The sequence below is a fragment of the Protopterus annectens genome, chromosome 8.part1, assembly GCF_019279795.1.
Source record: "Protopterus annectens isolate FY-2018-M chromosome 8.part1, PAN1.0, whole genome shotgun sequence".
Classification (NCBI taxonomy): domain Eukaryota; kingdom Metazoa; phylum Chordata; order Ceratodontiformes; family Protopteridae; genus Protopterus; species Protopterus annectens.
Window position 1 is genome coordinate 89558491 of NC_056742.1, and position 18172 is coordinate 89576662.

At 37.7% G+C, this 18172-nt stretch overlaps 1 protein-coding gene across 1 annotated transcript in view; it reads left to right on the forward strand.

The window, feature by feature from the left end:
* The first annotated feature begins 1719 nt into the window (after positions 1 to 1719).
* PABPN1L (PABPN1 like, cytoplasmic) overlaps positions 1720 to 18172 on the forward strand; it is a 237131-nt gene continuing 220678 nt past the window's right edge. The window contains exon 1 of the mRNA XM_044081564.1: positions 1720 to 1819. The gene's annotated coding sequence lies outside the window, so the exon portion shown is untranslated. The remainder of the gene's footprint in view (positions 1820 to 18172) is intronic.

The window sequence follows — 18172 nt, forward strand, 5'->3', positions numbered from 1 at the left end:
TTATAATTCCAAAAAGACCTGGATACCACCATACCTGCATTTAATTCATCAAACATTTTCTCCTAAGTAAGCCAAAATACTGGAAAAGAGACAAGGTTGGATTCCAGCCTGCACCATCAATAGTCTATGCTTACCTAATGAACATGTAGGTTGAGAGATGACTGGGTTTGGTACATTCATGTAGCCAATGGACAGCTCTCCTAAACTAGAGAGGGAAGAGAGTGGGGAATATTTGCCAAAGCATCATGTCCTGGTAGAGGCAAAGGACAGGCCCTGCATGATGTAGTACTCATACCTCTCAACCTCTTAGTACAATAAATCTGAACAAAGGGAAAAACATATATGGGACAAAGGCTCAAAACGTAGGGACAAATTTTAAATATTGCTCTTATAAACTTAGAAAATTGATAGAATAGTAGGGTTTGCATTGGCATGCATTTTCTGAAGGATATGAAGTCTGAAACTCTAATGTCTGTCATTATTTAGTGACTTCACCCCTTAATGATTTTCCAGAAAACCATAGAATTTATGAGGAATAGACCAAAAATATGAAGCAAAAATCTGGACAGTCTGTGAAAATCTGGACAGTTGAGTGGTATGGTTGTACTAAAAACTGGTTCAACAAACGATCAGCAGCCTCAAGGTGAACAGTGGCACTGATCTCCAGTCTCATTTGTAGACATGCATCCAGACAACAGTGTGAGAAAATAACTGATGCAATGTGCGGCATGGCGTAAACTCTCAAGTTGCTCCCTTGAGCTACTCCAGGGCATGATTTAATTAGTGCGTTCAGCATGCAAATGAGAAAAAAAAGAAGCATAGTAGAATTTTTAAGTTAGGTGGATCATTAATTAACATGCTTCACAAAGTCTGTGAGAAGACTAAAAATTCCCTAGCTATAGAACTAACAATGATAGAAATTCATTGTTATTGAAACTACATATAATAAACTTTTTGTTGCCAAACAAATCCATTTTGTAATAAGACAAATTCATTCTTGTAACATTTCTTGTTCAAGAAATACTAACGAGTAAGCTGACTTGCTAGTATTATAGAAAGTGATTGCAATATTCCCTGCCTCAAACTGGCATAAACCTGTTATCAATCTCTTAGCACAGAAATCCCAGTTATCCTCAGTGCCAATTTTAATATCATATTGAATTCTTCCTGCACACATCTGGCATTCCAACATTTACTGAAACCTTTCTAATCTAATGCTGTCCTCTTTAAGAAATTCTAAAAATGAAGGGGGAAATAGCATTGCTGATTTTCCAGGTAGGAATGCATTCTAAGATTTACTGCCCTCCACTCCATGAAAAAATAAATAAATAAAGTAATTGCCGTCACCTTTAATTTATTCCAAAGGTGCTGAAGCAAATACATCACTGACCCTCTAGGAAGTATTTATTCCAACATTCACTAACTCCTCTCCCCCAAAACTCTCTAAGCTACTTTAATTAATTCCAAGAATGTAGGGGAAATTACATCATTGACGTCCCAAGCAGGCTGTAGGCATAAGTTCTAATGTTTACTGAACTTGTACCCCCCCCCCCCAAAAAAAATATCTGGAAGACAATTCAGTCCCCTTTAATTCCAAAAACAATACTGAAAGTACATCATAACCTTCCGAACAGACATGCATTCCAGAATTTACTGAAAAAGAAAAAAAAATTTTTTCAGAGCTAATGCTGTCCCCTTTAATTAATTCTGAAAATGGAGGGGAAATTACATCACTGGCCTCCTATGCAGGTTCTTCCCTTTCGGGAGTAAGGGAAGCTTCTGTCTTTGCTTCTAGGGTAATGTTGGATTCTGGAACCTGGTAGGTTTCTTTTATTTAGGATATTCTGGTTTTCAATAAAACTTAACTTTCAGTAGAACGGTATTGGCCAGTCTTATTTAAAAATATATATGTTTTACTGCTTTTAGAAGAGGTGCATAAAACATGCTTGTAAACTGACAGCTGGGCCCAGTGTTAACATTAAAGCATTAATCTGGGGGTGGGTTCAGAGACAGTAGAAATATTGTTATTCGATTTGTGTGTGGAAAATTTATCATTGAACCAGTTCTCTTCAGCATGTTTCACTTATGAAATTATAATAGTATGGAGGGTTGATATTTCATGTTTTAGTCAGTTTATCCCAGTGACTGTCATGAGATAGCCAAATTTTTCTAAAGTAAATTTAGGAAAACTGCTACCAAATTTAATTGTGTTTGTGTCATGCCTCTGCTATGATTTTGGCTCTTAGATGTAGCCTTGCTCCTTCAGATTTATGATTGTTGTTTCTCATGAAGTCAGACCTGTTAATAGAACATACTTTATTAAATACATAAACTAAGCCTATACAAAAATTCACAACCAATAACTATATAGGGTGTAGTATATAAACTACTTTTTTGTGAAAAAATAGTGTTCCTCTTACTGAACCTCTGCTATGATTTTTAAAAGCCAGTTCTGTCATTCAGTGCTTGTAGGTTGAGAAAGCAGGGTGAGTGTGTGTGTGTGTGTCTCTGTACTAAACAGATCAAAATTAGCTGTTTGTCGTGAAATAGACCTGAAAACAGAAATGGCTCCTACACGACATGCAGCCTTTTAGTATTGCATTGGTATGTTGCGATGATAGAAATTATGGAACCCATTTGTGACATTTCCTGTTTATTTCTAATGTGAAATTAATTTGCCCTTTATTTTTGTTTTGATCTACATAAAGTAGTTTATTTAGGTAAAAAAGTTTGAGAAATATGTGAGACCTTTAATATCCATCTTCATTACCAGCTGCAGAAAACAACTGCAGACAGGGGATTTTAACATGTTGTTTTCCCCAGATGCATGTGTTATCTGCCCTCACCAACAGACGACTGTCCAAACACAGTGCAGATATGTGTCCCTGATTGTAGTTATATCTTCTTCAGGGTCACTACCCAGATTATTCACTCTTGGTATAGTGACGCTTTAGAACCTACTGTGAACTAATTTGTGTTGCTGATTGAGATCAACAAGGCAGCTTTCCAGGTCTCCTTCTAGGAGAGGCTATGGAAGGCAAAAATGTCATCTTACTCTTTCTCCTTCAGACTGCTGGGTACAGTATGGTAGGACCTTTTGTTAAGGACATCTGCAACCTCACCCCCCAGTGGTGAAGGAAATGTATTATAGGATCTTTTTCCACCTTTGCTAGCTTAATTGATTTATTCCTTAACCTCAGACACTGGCATTGCATAATGAAATCCAGCTTCTGTATCACTGGGTTATATGGTAAGAAAGTAGAGCTCAGTTTGTCCACATTCCAAATAAATTTTTTCTCCGGTTCTTGATTTCTTGACTTTCCTTTAGATGTAATAATAATTTTGGATGCGTAAAAGGTAATTGATATATGGGGTCATAAAACTTGCTGACTGATATGATTTCCCCTTGTCCATCCGAAAGATAATAATGAATCCTTTCAAAAAGTGAGATAGAAAGTAGATGGTTTATGCTCCTTACAATGGTTAGTGAAGTCCTCTAAGAGTGGTGATATTTTGGGGCAAATGCATTTTAAATAGTTCCTGTTTTGTTTTTCAGTCATCCTAGAACTCAAAATAAGTGACTTTGCTGAAAGCTGTGTAAGGTTAGATCAGAATGAATATAAGTATGTTGTTTAAATGCAAAAGTGCTTAAATGGCCTTAAAGGGTGAACAGAAGTCATTGTTACTGAATCTTTCACTTGGTATCTATTAGCCAGTTATATTATCAATGTTAAATCTATGCTTGCACCACAGCAAGGGAAAACAATTATTTTGTATAAGCTATTCTAGTTAGTTAATTTTTTTAACTCTGTGTTACCCACTTCTGTTTATATTGATGCCTTTAATGCATACTGTAGAATTTTTCTCCTACAGGGCAAGTACCAACTATGCATGATTGAATACATTTTGATAGTAATACACATGGATCTATGTCAAAATAAAAAATTACCATAACGTCGAGTGGCAAAATGGCGAGATGTAAATGATGAAATTTTACATTCATAAATGTCCAGATCATCGTAAGTTTTCGCTGCGAAAGGAGTCAGTTGGCCAGTGTGGTGAACTTCGCTCTTTTCTCCACTGTAGTGTAATCTCTGAGTTGGTATGTTTAGTTAGGGGGGGGGGGAAAGCCCCCCCAGGTGAGTTTTATTTGCTTTTTTTAAGTTTTGTTGGCCAGTTGTTTAATTACCAGGGGAAAATTTATGATGATCTGGACATTCATGAATATAAACTTTCATCATTTCCATCTCAACATTTTTCAACTCAAAGTTATGGTAATTCATTATTTTGACATATATCCATATACATATACCATCTAAGCAGTGGTACATAAGTCTGGATATGTGGTTTTGATGCAACATTTAAAACAGGAAATGGGAATAGTAGATCATGTTTGACCTCTGTACTTAGTTGAACATGATGCTATCACTGAGGGTAAGGAACTTCTGTTATGAAGTTTCTCCTTACCTTTAAGCCTGTGTGATCTTGGAGTCAGTCTATTTGGAGATCAGTAGATGTACAGTAGAGGGGCTTGGCCCCTCAAAAATTTTCTACTTTTTCTTTAAATTCAATGATGTGTACTGTGAACATTACAAATTCATTTTTGTACAGAGCCGTTTTCCCTATGTGATTCCTCTGCTGTAGATCATATCATACAATATGCAATGAATAGAAAAACACTCTAGAAATAGGTCTTTGTCAGATGTTAATCCCCCAGGGCTTGCATAGATGCCCTTGCATGATAAGTACTGGGTTTTGAATGTTATTTAGAATTCTTGATCAGTACAGAAACTGAAAGCAAAACAAACTGAACTGCCCCCTCAGTAGTTAAATATCTGTATAAAAGTCTACATTTTTGCAGAACTTTCTTACTATGTGGTGGGATATGTTTTGAGTATGGCTGTTCTGCAGCCAGGAATTCTAGATAATTTGTAGACCCATATGAAACAGTAATATTAAAATGCTGGGATCTATGCTCTAGGAATGTTCTTCCCATCTAGCATCAGTGTTATTTTCTTAGCATTAAGAACAAAACTGTTATAAGTTAAACATTTGTTTGCATCTTTTTTAACTTAAAATTTGTAACATACATACATTATATACTTGTAACAATAGATAACTAATAGGTAGTGCCCTATTTTATTGGATTTACACATTAAAATATTCAGAAGGAGGAATTCCTCTTTGCAATTCCATCAGCCTGATATTATGTTTTGTAACATACAGAGTACCATATATCAAGCCATAAGTCACCATACTCCGTAACACAAGTGGGACATCTAACTGTCCCCGTTGGATTCAGTCTGATTGGTGTGAGGCTTGCCTACAAAAAGGTCTTCTGATACCTTGACTTCTGGGTCCATGGCATCATGAGACAGAGCCCTGATTATAACCCAGGTGACCAGAGTTTAGTTAGTGACCCCAGCAATGGAGGAGCCAGGTGGGTGATAGAGAAGAATGCATAGGCAGACCTCGGTCACCTCTCTCAAGGACAGATTGGAGATTATGGCAAGGGGGTGGGGGTTGCTGGTTGAGAACACCCTCAGGAAGGAGTTGGACTGCCCCATGCAGTCAACCCATTACACAGCCACCTGTGTGTACCTTATGATGCATGTACAGGGTAGTAGGGTGTATAACAAATTGCAAGTCATCTGTGATGGCTGCTTGAATGGCATCCCCTCTGTCAACTCTCACCCCAGTGATGGCAAACAAATAGGCCATTTGGGCTGGGAAAGTGGTGGATGATCAGTAGGCAGAGGGGACAAAAAGTGAAAAAAAGGTCCGTCCCCAACTTTTGATCTCTGTAAAATATTCTCTTATCTAGTCTGTGCAGTTTAAGGTGATGTGGTCCTTGTAGTATTGTTATTTGGTAATAACCACTCCACTTTTTTAATATTCCTATGGCCAATAAAATCAACTAACATTTTTTTCTGGTTTGCACAAGTGTGTATTCTCTGGAATCTTATAAAGTCTCTTCTTTGAATCTTTTATAACTACTTCACCCAGAAGGTTGTTAATACTAGATCAGAGTACTGCCTTGGGGCATGCCTTCACCAATAGGTGGATACTAGTTGCCATTAACCTTGCAAGGAATCTATTGCTATTGTGAATCCACTTTAACTTCAGTAAATCAATTTTTCAGATAAACAATGTATAATTTGGAATTCTTCTCCTGATGTATCCTGTATTAAAGAGGTAGGCCGAATCAGGTCTGCCTTCCCTTTATTGGAACATTATTTATCCTTTCGATTAGAACAGGGGTGGGCAAACTTTTTGATTCGTGGGCCACATTGAGTTCTAACATTTGACAAAGGGGCCGGAACAGGAGCAGATAGATGGCATGCTTTGAAAACATCACCTCATTGGGGGAAAAATACACATCTTGGGATATGGAGAAAACATGTGCTTTAATTTCCAATGAAAATGAAGAAAAGCATTACAATAAGCATTACAATAAAATCTCTGACTTCGACCTGGAAACATCAAAAATCTGGACAAGGCCCATGAAAAATAGGTACAAATCTGTACGCTGTTTAACATAAAATTTGCATGCTTTACTTCTACAATGACTTGGATTTTATTTTTACACTTTATTGCACAATGCACAAACACCAATAGATCTCTGTTTAACAAAGCAAAACTGTCTCACAATGAAAATAGAGTTGGCATTAAAACTTCTCTACATTCATTAAAATAGCATTGAAATCTACACCACATCCAAAGAAAATGCATCTGGCCAATGGTGGATAAAGATTACCTTTGTGCTGTTTTCAAATCATTATCCCCTTGCACACAACAAGAAAGATATGTGTTCTTTGTTACACCTTCCTGACTTTAGTAAATTATATTCCTTGTATAATAAATAATAAATAATAAATGAAATAAGCAGGGAAGCTAATACTGCAAATAAATATCATTAATATAAAAATATATAGTATATTACTATATGATGCCTTTCAAGATTCTGAAATAAACTTCCTCTTTACTATACTTAATAATTAACTTCCTTCAAAAAATAACCTTGATGCATTTGTTTGGGAAGTAGAAAATACTAACGTAAGATTATGGCACCTTTCAAACCTGCATTCACTCACTTTCTCTCTCCAATCGTTCACACACACACACACACACACACACACACTTCACCTTTCAAACCTGCATTCACTCACTTTCTCTCTCCGCTCGCTCGCTCACACACACACACTTCACCTTTCAAACCTGCATTCACTCACTTTCTCTCTCCAATCGTTCACACACACTCTTCACAATTCAAACCTGCATTCACTCACTTTCTCTCTCCGATCGCTCACACATACACACACACTTCACCTTTCAAACCTGCATTCACTCACTTTCTCTCTCCGATCATTCACACACACACACACACACACACACACACATGCATTCAGTGATTCACTCACTTTCTCTTTCCTATCGCATACACACACACACACACTCTCACTCTCACTCTCACTCTCACTCTCACTCTCACTCTCACTCTCACTCTCACCCTGAGTAGTGCTCGGCGTCTTCTGTTCAATCCATTCTCATGTTGCTGCTGCTGCCATTAATCCTGGGCCCGGCTCCGTTTCAGGGCTCGCTGAGTCAGCCTCTTCTGTTCCACATGTTGCATTCCCGCTGACTGTTAACGGCCAGCCAGCCGGAAATGATGATGCGAGCTCCTTGAGCTCAATTCCGACTGGCTGGTAGCCTGACGGTGCTGACGTCATCACGCACATGATGACGTCAGCCCCGACAGCGCGAGAATTTTAAAAAAATTATTAAAATTTATTAAATTTTTTAAAGTTTGGCGGGCCGAATCAAAACGTTTAACGGGCCGCATGTGGGCCCCGGACCGTAGTTTGCCCATGCCTGGATTAGAAGCAGCAGTATTGAACGCTTTCTGTGCAAAAGCCCAACATTCTTAATGGGATTCTTTTCCAAATGCTGCTGCAACTTGCCCCATACCTTTTTGCCCCTGCATCTAAATAATTTTTCCCCAGACCTTAAAAGTGTAAGGAATTTTAAGCACTATTTTCTTATTATACCTATTTTGTATCCCGTTCAGGGTTGCTGGGGATGGTGGAGGGTTTGAGCCAGTCCCAGCACTCAATGGTATGTGACAAAGTACTAATATTAGAACAGCCAGCCAGTGCATCATAGGACATGCACTGTCATTCTCACACACACACTACAAAAAATATGCAAAATCCACTATTCTCACTTGGCGTGCCTTTGGAATATTGGAATATGCTGGAGTACTCCCCCTACCCCCAAATAAAAAATAATGGGCACAGGGAGGGCATGCAGACTTCATATGAAAGACATTACCAGCTGAGAACCAAACAATAGCACCAAACACTATGGGGTAACAACTAGTCGAACTGCTACACCACTGTGTCACACTAACATCTCAGTTCTCTGAACATGAAGGTGCCTCCTCAGTTCTGAGTTGTGCAAGCAGTAACTTTCTACTGCCAGGCAATTAATCTTCATTACTAATCCCCTAATCCATAGGGTATCCACCTAATTATTTAGCCATTCGAGCAAGCCAAAGAACTAAGCACTCGCTGATAATTGTCAGTCAGCTGCCACAGAACCAGTCCTTCACAGAAATTCTTGTCACACTGCCAGCTTTATTCAGATGTTTACATTCAATTATAGCATTCATCAAGAAATTATCCATTCCTGCTTCAACCTTGTCCCATTCTGTATCTTCTAGTTCAATTAGTTGAAGTTTGCACCACAATACCTCTGACACCATTGTACCTGAAGTGCTCCAGAACCCTTCCCATCTTTTTGCAAGGGAACAGTGTAGATATCCTGACTACTGAGCATACCTTTCCCAGTACAAGGTTTTATATTAGTCTCTGCAGATAAATTTAAGTAGATGGACGTCCAAGGGAGTGGCATATATTCAGTACCTGAAACACAGACAATTTTATCACCAGTATTGCTGTAATCTGAGTTAAAAGTTAGGACAAATCCCCACATTTCCAGCAATTATTGTACAATATCTTGTCTACTAACACTCCATAATTCTCATATGTTTCATTAGCACTAGCCCTAACCCACAAAGCCTAGCACTTTATAGGTGGTGCTAAGTTTGGGTAGCTTATATGGTGTGACAAGATAAGGCCATCCTATCTCTCAGCTGTACAGATTTTTGCATAATGTCCTGAATTTGCATCCAGTATTTGGTCTGTTCCTCATAAAAATCTTTGGTTTTCTTGCAAATTAGAAGATTGACACACATCCTTAAGAAAATGCATGATGCTAACACAAATCCTGTTATTCTATCAGCTTTCTAAGTTTATAAGAGAAATGTTTAAAATCTGTCCCTATTTTTGGCCTTTGCCCCCCCCCTCCATTATTTTAGGCTTTGTCCAGATTTCTTGTGTTGAGGTTGAGAGGTATGAAGGCCATAAATAGCAATGTTACTGATTTATTACTATCCATTGCTGGTTCTGTACGATAAGCTTGAAACTATACTGCTTGAATTATAAAATACCAAACCTGATAATCAGAAGGTATGTAGAGTGAATACAAGAAACCCAAAAGGCACCAACATAAGTAACAGCACACATTACATTGTACACTGTATTAATACTGAAAAAGCATTGTTCTATACGGGAAGCAAATCTTCTGTATTCCATGGCTCCTTAAGCATTCTAAATCTGAGGGTCTCACCAACTTGATATGGGATCAAATCTGTTCTCTCCACCAATGCAAGGTATATCAAGGAAATGTGACCCACATCGTTTAAGTGATGAGGTGATGGAGTTTTGGAGACATGATATTTAAATTGAAGGATCAATATGCAACCCCCCCCCCACACACACACACACACACACACACACACACACACACACACACACACACACACACTCTTTGCTGAACAAATTGCCAAACTGCCCTTCAGTAGTAGTGTTCCGGTTGCATCTTCCTAGACATAGGATAGCTCTATTAAAATTTTTAACTGCAACGTATGGACCCTCATTTATATATCTGCAGATTTTGCAGGTCCCACATTTATGCAAGGAATCATTAGCCACCATTGATTTCAAAATTTAACACAAAATAACAAAAGGGAAAAAGGGCATCCATGATGGGTTCCTCTGTTCAGACACAGCTCATTAGAGAGGAACCCTCCAACTTTGAATTTTGCCTCAGATCCTTCATATATCCCCCTAATTAACCTTATTATTGTATCGGAATAGCAATTGCTTCCATTCCCCTACACTTACACTCTGCTTCCATTTGGACCATCATTGTTCTATTAATGGTTGTCAAATGTTTGCCTCCCCTCCACAAAACCACATTTGTCCATATCTGTCATTTTGGGGTCATATTTGCAATTCTTTTACCAGTTTTAGACCCAAACACTAAACTGAAATGGGCCTATATGATCATGGTTCAGATGGGTCTTTACTATCTTTAGGTATTGCAGCCAACACAGCTTTTTCCAGGATGGTGGTAACTCCCCTCATTTTAAAATCCTGTTAAACAAAACCTTCCAGATCTTTATCACTTTCTTCCCTCTTACTTCCACCGGAATCCCATCTATTACTGGAGACTTTCCTGTAGATTGGTTATACATCACCATTTTTATCTCCTCTCATCCCATCTTAACTGCCAGTTATTGAGCCTCATCTACCTCTGACCTTGGCATATTTAAGTCTTCCATAAATATTTCCACTTGTGCATTTTTTTTTATTTCCACACTTCTCTGCTTTATGCAGATTTTCATAAAATTTCTGAAATATGTATAACACCTCTACAGGATCTTTTTTCTTGTTATAGGCTCCCTATGTTTGGCAACAACCCTTTCTATTTTCTGTTGTCCAAGTCATTGTGCCAAAAGTTTTTGTGCTCTGGAGTTATCAAAACAGTTGCTTAACAGCAATATTTCTAAACTCCTGCATGTTATCCAGGTGCTCCCTTCTTTTCTCTTTAGTAGTCTGCAATTGTGCCTCTTCTTGTTCTGTGAGATTCTCATTATTTTGTAACACGTCTGACAGGCCTCCAATAAATTCTAATTCTTAACCAGATCCCTCTCTCCATTATTTCTACCCATTTTAAAACTCCACTTTCATTTTATCCCAGTCCCTATCTATAAAGTATGCAGTACTTTGTCTTCCCCAATAACTCTTGGATAATTTCCATTACCCATTCCTTACATTTCTGTTTTTAACTGGTAGATGGGGAAGTGCCATTGTCTCATCTGTACTTCATTAACCTGCATTTTTATCTTTGTAATTATTGGCACATGATCTGAAATAGTTATTGGATATGTATCAAAGTTCTCAATTAAATGGACATGTTCCTGTAAAATATAAAAGTCTAGCCTATTTAATGTACCTTGGAGAATAATATGTAAATTCTGAGTTCCTACTACTGAATTCATCTCTTTTCGTACCAAATATTTTCAATTTCTTTTTCAGAAATCTACTCCTTTGTTATAGTTTCCCTTCTAGCCTCTCCAAGATACACTCTCATTGTTTCAAATCAAATTCCAGTCCTACCTTTAAGTAATATTCCCTGTTGAAAGGCTGAAAGCTGATTATTTCTCCCATTTTTTTTTAATTTCCAAAATGAGCTGTTTTAGGTGGAAATTGGAATATAAATGCATGCCAATAGAATCCTCATCCCTTGCCCATAGCTCCTCACTGCTTCAAATCTACTATTATTGTCTTTTTTTCATTCTTCTGTCACTACTGGAGCTTCTCTAGCAGTTAACAAGTATTCATCTTTTCCTTTGTCCCTGATATTCTGCAGAATATCCATCCTGAAATCATTACTTATCAAATGCACATGCTCAGTTCTTTCCAAATTTGTCTCCTGTAGCATTATTATTTGTACTCTGCATTTTTTTAATGTAATTAAGTATTCTTTCCTTTTAATCTACACCTGTGAGACCATTCATATTCTGAGATAATACAAAAAGTATTGCCATTATGGTAAAAAGTCATTATTCCCACCTATTATATATGGCAGCTTTTTTAAATATCTATTTCCAGCTTTTGTGATACATGCACCCATTAATGTTTGGCAGGTTAATCCTTTTATATAGTTTTTTTCTTATCAAAATTGGGACCTATGTCACATTTTAAAACACTTTTTGTTTAATAAAAAACATCAAACAAAATAACACCCCCCAGAACCTGCTAACTTAATATAAACTTGCATAACTATGTACATATTCAAATAATTAAGTTTAAGCCACCTAATAGTAATATGTGTGCCAAATAGCTGCTAAAACAGGCCCTAATTAAAGGAGAACTGCACCCACAGACTCAAAAAACGTTTATTTCATTGTGGTTTGGTGTTTCCTACATTTTAGCACCACTCTGGGATTATTTACAGGTTTTTAAATATTTTTAAACATAATTTCTGAGTCTGACCACATGGGGTCTGGCATCTTGAAGTAATTCTGATTGTTAGTATGCCTCTTAGTATCCCACAATGCAATGTTTGTCTGTTTAAAAAAAAAAAATTACATCACACAGGCCTCTTTCTTCCTAAATCTGCAGTTACTACATTGATTTTACATGTATACACTGCTGTCTTTCAGTCAGTTAGTTTTGTAACATTTCATGCCATTTGTGTTTTTTTGTGGTTCAAGAGCTGTACCAATAAATTCGTTGTTTCTGCACAAGATTTACTTGCTGGTTCCCCGTTCTTTTGGATTTCTTGGTTTGAGTTGCACTGCCGTTTTTCATTTATTTCATGCCATTTAGTCACTACTTAAAACACAAACAGTACAAATGCCACAGAACAGACTTTCAAAGTGCTTTTTACTACTGCTTCTTTTTAGAATGGCTAAATTGCAGGGTTTTGTGAAGCCTGAATTTTACTACGTCTACGCATCTCCCATCCCCTTTCACACCTAACTTCCCTAGCTGTTACTTGCTGTGATTGACAGCTCGAGACTTGACTCATGTACTGTTTCCTTGTTATAGCCTTTACTTTCTGTATGGGTAGGGTAAGGACCAGAGAGGTGTGACATCACCGCATGGGTGGGTTTTTAGGACGGTCGTGGTAATGCCACTTTGGGGAGGGAATTGGCCAGAAAACTACCTGTATTCATTGGCCTTGATGACATCAATGAATTGGAGACTGCAGCAAGCTTTTCCAGGGAAGGATAAAAGTTTTTTGAAAGTGAAACCACCACATTATAGTGCGGTACTGTTCTAGTTGACAGACACAGTCGATTTTAAATGCTGTATTGTTGTTCGTTTATTCATAACTGGGAAAGTAAATACGGAGAAAAAGGACAGAGAAATTGAGGTCATCCATCTTAAGACACATGTTATTACCTGTGCTTCTACTTAGACTAATTGGTGTCTTTTTTTTTTTTTTTAATCTTTATCTCCCCCCACCCGGTGTTAAAACTACTTGCCTCCTTTTACAAATTATTAACTTTTAGCCTTGAAGAAATCCATGTTCTGCCTTTTATTGTCCTATTATCAGCTTATTTCCATGGTAAAGGTAGAGAAAAAGAAAGAAAAATGTAGCCCTCTGGTGCAGCCTGAAAGATGAGCTGAAACATTTATTTCTGAAGGAAAACTTTTCTTTGTTTGGTGTTCTCATGTTTATTTGTTTGCTCTTAAAATCTATAATTAGATTAAGCCAAGGGTCTTAATCCAGACAGTCACCTATGCAAAAGTAAGACTATCAGTTCTACACATATCATTATTACCTATGGACTTTTACTCCCCATCCCCATCTCAACAACCCAAGATTACAGCCTATTACCTTAAACATGTTTTTTTGTCTAGCTTTTTCTTCTCTTTCTGCTGTAATGCCTACATTTCTTAATACCAAAAAAGAAGCAAGAAAGAGAAGAGGATGAAGGAAAAAAAGGCATCTGTTGAACTTTATCACATGCAAGAACAACTGAAAATACTTTACACAATATAAATTTAACACATTATAGCACATTTCCATAGAAATACAGTTAATAAAAAAAAACTTTCTTGCAGTTACAGGAATATAGGGCATTGTCAGACCCCACTCTGATGGACCTCCTGCATATCCACAAAACAAACGGCACCAGAGTTGCCCATTCTAAAGACTTAAACCTTGCCTGTGATATAAATAGGACCTGCTGGAGAGATAATTATGTATCCCAGAGACTACGCCATCTATGGAACAGGGCTTCCCATCCATGTGAATCAGAGTTCAATTGGATGGGAAACCGGAAATTCATCCCCGGTTTGTCACCTATGTCTCTAGTGGACAGAGGTATCCTGTAAATGTTTCATCTCCCAGGCACATGCTTACACTTATCAAGGGTAGCAGAACTTGTCAGATATTTGGGATGCATGGCTAGACTTAAAAAGGTCCTTGTGGTCATTAGCCTAGTAAACACCTATGAGCTTATGAGTTACCGTTTTCCTCCTCCTCCTTCCCCTTCCCTCGAGTCCTTTCAAATATTGACATGGAGTGAGACCAATGCCTTCCAGTCCCTCACAAGTTTAACAAAGTCAACAAAAGTACCCTCTATCCACTTATTCTTTATACCGTCTTATTTCAAAAATGTGATTGATGCTTTGCAGTCTCACATTTATTCACTAATTTCAATGTTGCTGATCTTTTTCCTTTTCATCTCCATTTCCCAACTCCAGATTCAAATTCAATTCCATGGTACTCTTGATTCTTCTGGTCAGCTTCTGTGTTTTTCTCTTTCTCTCGAGCATTTTCCTTTGGAACAGTGCAAAAGATTTCACTGGCAAAATATCTCCATGTGCTTTATTATCAGAGGAATGAGAAGCGGGGCCCTTTTGCTTCATGGTTAATTTTTTTGTTGGACAAACATTTGAACTACCAAGACAGAGCTAGCCATCCAGTGGTGTAAACCCTGGCTCTAGATGATCATTAATTTTGAAGTGACACCCCAACGCAATGTGCAAAAATGGGGGAAAAGGAGTTGTGGCTGGATGGGCAAGCTCATCTGAATATCTGTTTAGAGCTTCTTCCATTTTTTTCTAACCTTTTGTTGTTTGAGTTTATATGCTCCTTCAGTGTTTTTTATCAACTCTGTGCACGTTTGACTTTTTTTTTCTTGTAGATTACTCGAAACTGTCTTGCACCAAAGCTGGAGCTTGAACTGCTTTTTGCTGAACAGCTGCAGGATTCTGCCCAATCAGCATTTTCTCTTCACCTTTTCTATTTGATTTCTTTCAGGTTCTCTAAATTTATTTTTGCTGGCATCCAGGCAGTATACTTACTAGTCACTAACTGATTTTATGTAAGCTGGCAGAATCAATACATCTTATTTCTCAGTTTCCTTTTCCATAATGTGAGAGCTGAAATTAAGCTGTTCAGTGTGCAGCCATCTTGGAAGTCAGCAGTATGACTGTTTTATTCACCATTTGACACTTCGTGTAGTGTGGTTTATTTGGAATTAATGGACATAAAGGCATAGCCAACTGTGATGGTGGTACTGCGGTAGCATTGTCGCCTCACAGTAAGACGTTGTCCTGTTCGATTCTCCGTTAGAGCGTCTTCTGTGTGGAGACATGTGTGAATGGGTGTACCTTCATTGAAGGTTGTGCATCAGAGCTGGCAACTCGGCACATAAAAATCTACTGCCAATCATTAGAGGACCAGAGTTCCGATGTGGCGACCCCTAAATGGGAAAAGCCGAAAGACACAACAAAGGCATAACCAATAAGAAGTGCAGGTTACTGCCATGAGGCAGCAGTAGTCCTCATATGCTGACATTTTCTTGGCCACCTATGAAAAATTAATTTTGTGCAAGGGTTTTAACAACCTCAGATGTTTTTGTATAATGTATATCTTATTTAATTTAGTTTACAGTGGCATTGTTACTTTGTTGTCTGTTGATTACTACCACTTTTTAAACCATCTTCAGAATGCTCTTAAGAAGCAGGCTTCCAAAAATCAGCCCTAAGTCTTGAGACATACACTTAACAGAAGTAAATAATGATCATCTTTGCCCATCTCCACCCAGGAAATTCTAGACTATCCTGTACTCAAGCTACATGTTGTAGCAGCAGGTTAGGTGATGTACCGTTTCATCAACCTGAAATCCATTTTACAACCCAAGTGACCTGGATTCATTCAAGGACCTATTTGTTAGACAAGCTCTTTTGGAGGATGGGAGTGAGTGCTTATGGTATCCTTATATTGCACTACAGTGGGAGGGAAGGCCAGTACAAGACTGCAGTACAGTGCAGATGTGGGAATATTCCCTTTTCCCACTGCAGTGCAGTCTTGGATTTGGTATATAAAATTAGCAGGGGGGGGGCTCGCCCACCTGCAAAAACATGTTTGTTTGCTTGTTTTATCCTTTGTGAATTGATGTTTTGATTTTCAAGAATTAGGTTTCGATCATTGTTTTTACCTGTAGGATCAACTAATTCATTTCAATGGAAATTTCTCTCTCTCTCTCTCATTCATATATCTATATATATATATATATATATATATATATATATATATATATATATATATAAAATTATAGCTTTGCGATTCAGATTGTATATAATATGTCTTTTTATCAAAATGCACAATACAGCACACTGTGATAAAGCAAACTATAACATTAACTATGCATCTTTAAGAAAACTCATAGCAGTGATCAAAAATCATTTTACACTGTACAGAAACATTTGTTCTGGTCCCCCTACCCCTCCAGGTTTTGATAAGCTGATATTCAGTAAAAACATAAGCCTCTAGCTACAGCTATATAAAGTGTGTGTGTGTGTGTGTTTGTGTGTGTGTGTGTGTGTGTGTGTGTGTGTGATAAAAAAAAATTATATAAAATTATATAAATGTGCATGTATCTCTCGCTCTCTGTCTCTCTCACACACTTCTAGTTCTGTGTGGTGTGTGATACACACCACCACTTGCTGTTCTCCCCTGAAGTAACTCTGCTTTCTGTCTTTATAAATATTCTGTGTCTAGAACTGCACATACAGTTATCTATATTGAGGCATATTGCCATGTTTGCTTTGGTGATTTCACCGATGCTCCTCAGAGTGCATGTCAACATTCTCTAGCTTTCTTTGCTCCCCTCTTGCATTGCTTGATTGCATTTTAGGAATGATATAGGACTACTCCATGTTCCTTTCCTCATTTGATGTTGCTAGTGATTTTTCTCCAGCTATACACTGCTTTTCTGCCAAATCAATTTGCATCTGTTCTATACCTTTGTGTTTATCATACCGGTTTAACTTTGTGTTGTTGACATCAATTTTTCATTCCAGTCTATCTGCAATGACCAATAATATATGCATAGGTATTGAAAAGGACTGATCCTTTTGCCTCATCCATCACTTATCACCATCCTTTTATCTGAGTCGACTGCTTTTACCTTGATAATCTGCATCCTGTTACCTAGCCCTTATTTACCTGGTTCCCAACTGAAGTCTCAAGACTCACGTTGCCAAGTCCTGAAACATCGACCAAAAAGGCCAAAAATACAGAGGTGCAAATGTCAAATGTTGCTCATCTTCTTTAAACTATTAATATTATTTTTTTTGGGGGGGGGGTAGGAAAACAAGCCCCACAAACACTTCAGAGCTTGTGTGTGTGTGTGTGTGTGTGTGTGTGTCAGAGAAAAAGGTAATATTCTCAATGTCTGTCTTGATCCAAATTTTCAGCCACCAGATCTTTGACTCTGCAATGTCAGTCCAGAGATTTTAAATGTTGCCTTTTTACTTATGTTACCACCCTCATTCTATTATATTGCTGAATGTCTTGCTATAGTTTTTGCAAGCCATGTTCACAGCCTCTTTTTTCCAAGCAATATGCATTACTGAATAAATATTTTCCTACGAATACCAACTACAAATATAACAAATCTCTACTGCTCATCTGTCTTATCTGGATTTCCAGCATCCCAGCATAAAATCCAGTTTAGACTTCCACCAACATGTGATCCAACAGGAAAAATAAAAGCATATTCAATGGTAAATAGTCTTGCTCCATTTGCATGAAACTTCATAAATATTAATCACTGAGGTAAGTGGTTTACTCTGCATAATTGCAAGTTTAGTGGAGGTGACATATAACACCTTTATTTATTTGTTAAGCAGGTAAGTGAACTGGCTAGCCCTGGACCCTTTTAAGGAATTACCTAACCAGACAAAAGGGCAGGAGTACTGCCATCAGCTACCATGTTTTGTGGAGAAAACCTGAG